The sequence below is a fragment of the Protopterus annectens genome, chromosome 6.part1 (genome assembly GCF_019279795.1).
Source record: "Protopterus annectens isolate FY-2018-M chromosome 6.part1, PAN1.0, whole genome shotgun sequence".
In the NCBI taxonomy this organism is placed as follows: Eukaryota; Metazoa; Chordata; order Ceratodontiformes; family Protopteridae; genus Protopterus; species Protopterus annectens.
In genome coordinates this window covers 65253692-65259691 of record NC_056738.1, presented here as the reverse complement: position 1 = coordinate 65259691, position 6000 = coordinate 65253692, and the positions used below count along the sequence as shown (strand labels likewise).

The 6000-nt window shown below is 37.9% G+C and overlaps 1 protein-coding gene across 1 annotated transcript in view; it reads right to left on the bottom strand.

The window, feature by feature from the left end:
• Window positions 1–397: 397 nt before the first annotated feature.
• COL28A1 (collagen type XXVIII alpha 1 chain) overlaps window positions 398–6000 on the bottom strand; it is a 914882-nt gene continuing 909279 nt past the window's right edge. The window contains exon 36 of the mRNA XM_044075485.1: window positions 398–738. The gene's annotated coding sequence lies outside the window, so the exon portion shown is untranslated. The remainder of the gene's footprint in view (window positions 739–6000) is intronic.

Below are 6000 nucleotides of genomic sequence, written 5' to 3'. Positions count from 1 at the left end.
TATCCTGACAAAAATTATCATTAAGAAATATGAATATTAAAATGAATAATTAAAGTCACTTGCTTCATTTAAAATAAATAAGACATTTATTATATTGTAACTAGTAACAAAATATTTCTAAAATAACTTTCTTAACACTGATAGCATCATTACTTTGGTCTGATGAAACACAGGTATGGCTGCAGTTACTTAATACCTTGGTAGTGATGTCATTAGTTGTGCTTTAACAAAAAAGTATGTATTATATTCTAGTTACTGCTTACTTTTATAATGTTATATCTATCTATCTATTTATATATATATATATATATATATATATATATATATATATATATATATATATATATATATATATATATATATATATATATATATATATATATACACACATATATATAGAGAGAGAGATACATAGATATCATTCTTTGAAATTAGTGTTTGGCAATGTGGCTATGAACTATGGCTAGGGAATGTTTGCAATTTCAACAATATTTTTATATTTCGGTGGCTGTTCTTTAATAAAAAAAAATATTTACTTTCAATCTCAGGCCCTGAGAATATTTTCATAAAGCTGAGTAACATTCTGCAAATTATGTTTTTAATATATTTACACACACACAGACTGAGCAATGATATACATAATGCCTTTTCAGTGTGCAAAATGCTGTCCTTTTCTTAAATTACTGATTGCTGGTGGTCTTTCCTTCCTGTAGTTTCCCTTGACATCACCTCTGATTTCTGCAAGACAATAACAGTTACAGTTCATTTTTAACAAAAAAAAAAAAAAATAAAATCAGTACAAGGCAATGCATAAGCAAAATTTTTAAAAGCAAAACAGCAACAAGAACTACAAGAGTCTATCCTTTCCTTGAGACCTAGAGACTCAGCTTTAGCATGACATGTATCTAGATTCCTAATTGGTCTCCATCTTCTCAGTCAAGAAAAAAAATTGGTCTGTGAGTTTAGTTATCTGTTTCTAAAGACTGGTCACAGTTTACTCTCATTGGGAAGAGGTTGTAGTGCCTAGCACAACATAACAGCATTACAATCTCCTTTACATAACCTACACAGGTTACTTATTTATCCACAATCTGTATTACAATAAGCTAGTGTAGCATTTTAAAAGCATATATAATATTGTTTTCTTTCTTATTTCTCAGTCTCTCTCCCTGCTGTCCCCTTGCACAACAAGGTGCAAGCTCAGATGGATTAATCAGGTCAACAAATGTCAAATAAATAAGTAAATATGTTAAAGTTTATTCTAATTGTGAAAGTATGAGGAAAGTTTTGTTTGCAGTTTCCTCTTGCGAGGAAAACTCTGCTTTAAATAATTTAGTTTCTTCCATTGTACAAATCACTACTCATTGTTTGCAGTGTGTATGCGACTCACTTGATACTTCTTCCAGGGCTATGATCACTGGTACTGCTTTGAGGAGATTTGCCTGACTGCATTTTCAGAACCATCCATATGATATGAAAAATTATATTTTAATTCTATCCTTTGGATAGAGATTTAGTTTTTGGTTCCTCTGTTGCAGGGTTATGAAAAAGTGTGATGAAAGGGGTAAGCTGATGCAGGGACTCTCTTAAGATTTTCAGCCTTCCTTTTTTAGTATTCCTAAGGGATTGTCTAACCTCTCATTCAGTTTTGGCAAAAAACAAAATAAACAGTTTAAAAAAGTTGGTGAACAGACATTTAAGAAGAAATGGCAAGGGGGCTCAAAAAAGTTCCCCCCAAAAACAAGGACAGTCCAGTAAGTCAGAATGATTATTTAAGAGACCTTGTTTGCCCTGTCCCACCCTGGCAGTCCCTTTTCCCTTCCAGGAAGTCTGAATATTAACTTTTCTCATTGGCAACAGATAGTTTCACTCAAATGAGTTTTGAAGATCATTCATTAAGGTTACAGATGGCAGTGGCAGGAAATCCCTCCTTTTCATGGGGAGGGGGGAGTAGTTCCTCATTCACCAATCCAGACTCTCTTATGTTCCTCTGTACTTCAACACATGCTGTCCCAGGGAGTGATAGAAACAGTTCTTCCTTCTCAAGTTGGACAAGGTTTTACTTCAAGGATGCTTTTAGTGCCAAAAAAAGAAAATGCCTGGTGACCATTTCTGGCTCTATCTTTGCTAAACCTGTTTATAATAGTGCCCAAGTTCAAAATGATGTCACTTCACAACCTGTTACCTTTTCTTCTTCATTTAAGTTTCCTGGTAACACTAGATTTAAAAGATGCTTATCATCACATCCCTATTCATCCAGACTTCAGATACTTTTAAGCTTTAGCTTTTGTTTGTCTGGATCACACAAACTTTGGTCTATCCACTGAATGAAGACTGTTCACCAAGTGTCTAGTGCCAGTTAAAGCTCAGGCTATCCACATCTTTCCTTATTTATACAATTTGCTTATCTTTGCAGAGTCTTATTCGAAGGGTCAGGAATCTCTCACTTGAGTGAGAGATCTCTTACAGAGGCTAGGATTCCAAGAGAACATTCAAAAGTCTTTTTCTGACTCCTTCACACAAGAGTGTATTCCTTGGGTGTCAGCTTGACACCTCAGTTCAAAGAGCTTTTCTCCATAGGAAAAATAAATCTATATCAAAATCTATTTCTAAGGTTTCCCAATCAGATTTTGGTCTCTGGATGGGAATACCTCAGGATTTTGGTCTCATTGATTCTCATAATGGCCCTAATAAGACTGCATATGAGAAAGATACAATGATATCTGAAGCCTCTTTGGTCCCAGCACCAATATTTCTTGTCTTTTCAAATCCCAGTGCTGGGCTTTTCAGAAGTAAAATCCCTTGGTGGAGACAGAAAACTTCCCCAAACCCTAGTCTCTCCTTTTCTTTACTTTCCCCAAAGCAGTCAGTCACCACAGGCACCTTGGACTTTGTTTGGGGAGCAGTTTCAAGAGGGATAAAAGTGCAAGGTGTGTGGGATACCAAGGAAAAGATGCATGTATATAAATGTAAAACAGATACTTGCCCCGATCAGGGCACATAACTCTCCAAATTATCTTTAGTCTCTAGACTTCTTTAAGTTGTTACAGATAATACCACAGTCATGTGGTACCTCAACAAGTAAGGGGGAACCAAGCTGTAACCCCCCTTGCACACTAGCTATGTTAGCTTGGGATATAACTTCACAACACAATCTCATGCTACAGGCTTCCTACAGTCTGTCACAGCAAAACTGTGTGGCACATAAACTGAGCAGGACAATGCCAGTCCATCATGAATCAAAACTAGATGTGGGAGTCTTCCAAGATTTGATCCATCGGTGGGGAGCTGCTCAAGTATTCCTATCTGACTCATCTCTGAACAAACAGCTGACAAGTTTGTACTCCAGGACTCCTTGGATAGGAATGTTCCTGTATACTTTTTCATCCTTTCCAGTGATATTCAGGTACTTCTGAAAATTCAGAAGGAATGCCCCAAAATCATTGTGGTGACTCCCTTCTGGCCCAAGCAAAAGTGGTTCTCCCTTCTTTTGGAAATGGTCAGGGGCAAGTATCACAAGCTTCCTCCTCTAAGAATTGATCTTCTCACACATGATTGGGGTGTTTGATACACCGTGACCCCCATTCAACTTCAACTGATTGCTTTGATGATAGGGTCTTAATTCACTTGAGGCACCTGTTTACTGAGGATGTATAGAAGGTACTAATGCAGGCAAGAAAGCCAGTCAGTAGAAAATCATATTTGTGCAAATGGAAAAGGTTTTCTACTTGGTGACATCAACATAACCAGCTCTAATTCAGGGCTGGTTGTTCTCTCGTTTTATAACATTTGTGTGAGTTACCATCCTATGGCCTTTCTTACTTCTCCATCAAAGTTCATTCATCAGCAGTTTCAGGATGTATGCTCATATATCCTGCTGTTTCAATGCATTCTCATGCCAAAATATTTCTGAAAGGGGTTTTGCATAAGGGGCACCCACGAAAATTGGTGGCCCCTCTTTGGGATCTTAATTTTGCATTAAGAGAAGTTAACACTGGCTCCGTTTGAACCAGTTAATCTGGCTGACTTGAAGTTCTTAACGTGGAAATCTGTTTTAATGATTGCCCTGACCTCTACAAGAAGGGTATCTGAGTTGCAAGTTCTTATGGTGAATCAATCCTATCTCATTTTCCACAGAGAACGTACTTTGGATTTCCACAGACAACATAGGTACTATCTTGACAGAACTAAATCTTTCAGATCTTCTTATCAGTTGTTAATTTCTTGCGAAGGTAAGAAGATGGGACAAACTGTATCAAAGCAGACTATTTCCAAATGGTTGTCTCATGCTATTACCTTTTGTTATACTCACCACAACAAAATTATTCCAGGCAGTGTCAAAGCCTACTCTACTACAGCCTTGGCTTCATCTATGGCTTTTTGGAAAGAGTTGGAACCTAGAAGTATTCTAGAAGCTGCTACTTGGTCCTCTGTACATACGTTTACTAGGCATTACAAGCCTTATTCCTTCTCTAGCTCTAGATCAGGCTTCAGTAGGGCCATTTCCAGGGGTTCCTGGACCCTTACCCTTCCACGTTCCAAATGCAGGAAGCTAGTGCAATCTACCTCTACAGCTAAGGCTACTGCAGCAGTGATTAATATGATTAACAGTACTGTTGTGTACCATAATAGTAAATATTTGAATGATCACTACTGCTGCTCCCTCCCTCCACCCCCTTGTTTTTTGGTGTTTTTTTATGGCAGGGTGTGAATAATTATTTTTTGTTATTCCTTACATTGTTCTGACAGGGCTGAACCTCCCTCCCTCTCTCTGTTGGCATAAAAGGTCTGAAAGGCTTGGTGCCAAACCTGTTTTTTCAGTCAGCATAGTTCGAGGTGACTGATGGTTTGGGCTCATGGAAGGTGACCTGAAGTTTAGGAAGCTGGCCAGCTGTTCTATCCTTGGCAGGATATAACCCGTATAGCTAAAGCTAATGCAGCAGCGATCATTTGAACATCTACTGTTATTGTGAGGTTACTTACACAACTGTGCTTTCATCCCAATCATGAACAGAGATGTCAGAGTTAACGTTGCTCTGCCCTTTTTAAGTTCTCCAAAAGAAAGAAGCTGAACATCTGTCTAACTAGACAATATATGTTTATTTACATCACATCCCTTCCCAGTCACTTGACCATACGTGGACTGAGAAGCTTTAGTTTATTTTTACGTCTTCATGAGCACAATATAATTATGCAAATCAAATTAAAGTATGCACAACGCATTTTAACTAAGCAATGCTTCTATACTTAAGTTGTTTTGATTGACCAGATTCTCAGCAGAGGTTCATCTCATTTTCTGACATTCACAACCTTCAAAAACAAGAAACAGTAAGAAGCTCTAAAAAAAAAACTATAAATGCCTCTTGCAATACTAACTTGCTTCCAACTGTCCTGCAGGCAGTCCTGCAGTATGTAGTCATACCTCACTGCTTCAGAATCACATTCCAAGCCACAGATGTTTTTGCCTGCTTTATGAGAGAATTTGCATGGAAATACTTTGTTCTTCTCGGCTGCACTACACATGAAGTTGCTTTGCTTCTCTAGCCTGTCCTCAGTTCATATGCACTCTCCTTAATCTGCATGTATACTCCTCCTGAACCTATCCATATCCACAATCCCTCCAATAAAGAGCCTTCCAGCTGACAGATATCAATAACTCTAACATTATCTAAACCCCTTTTCTAACTAAACCATTCATCATTTAATCTTCACAGCACCTTCCGCATACTCGTCTGCTACTGTCTAGCCTCCCTTCTCCTTTCTCATCTGTGACTCTAAAGCCTCCTTTTCCTTCTGTTATCTACTATGTACTCACCCGTCCTACCATATTTCACTGCATCCTTAATCTTGTTCTAACCCACAGCACTTCCTGTCATGCTCCTTATACTCCCTACTACCATATTTCACTACATCCTTAATCTTGTTCTAACACACAGCACTTCCTGTCATGCTCCTTATACTCCCTACTGCTGTATTTCACTACATCCTTAATCTTGTTCT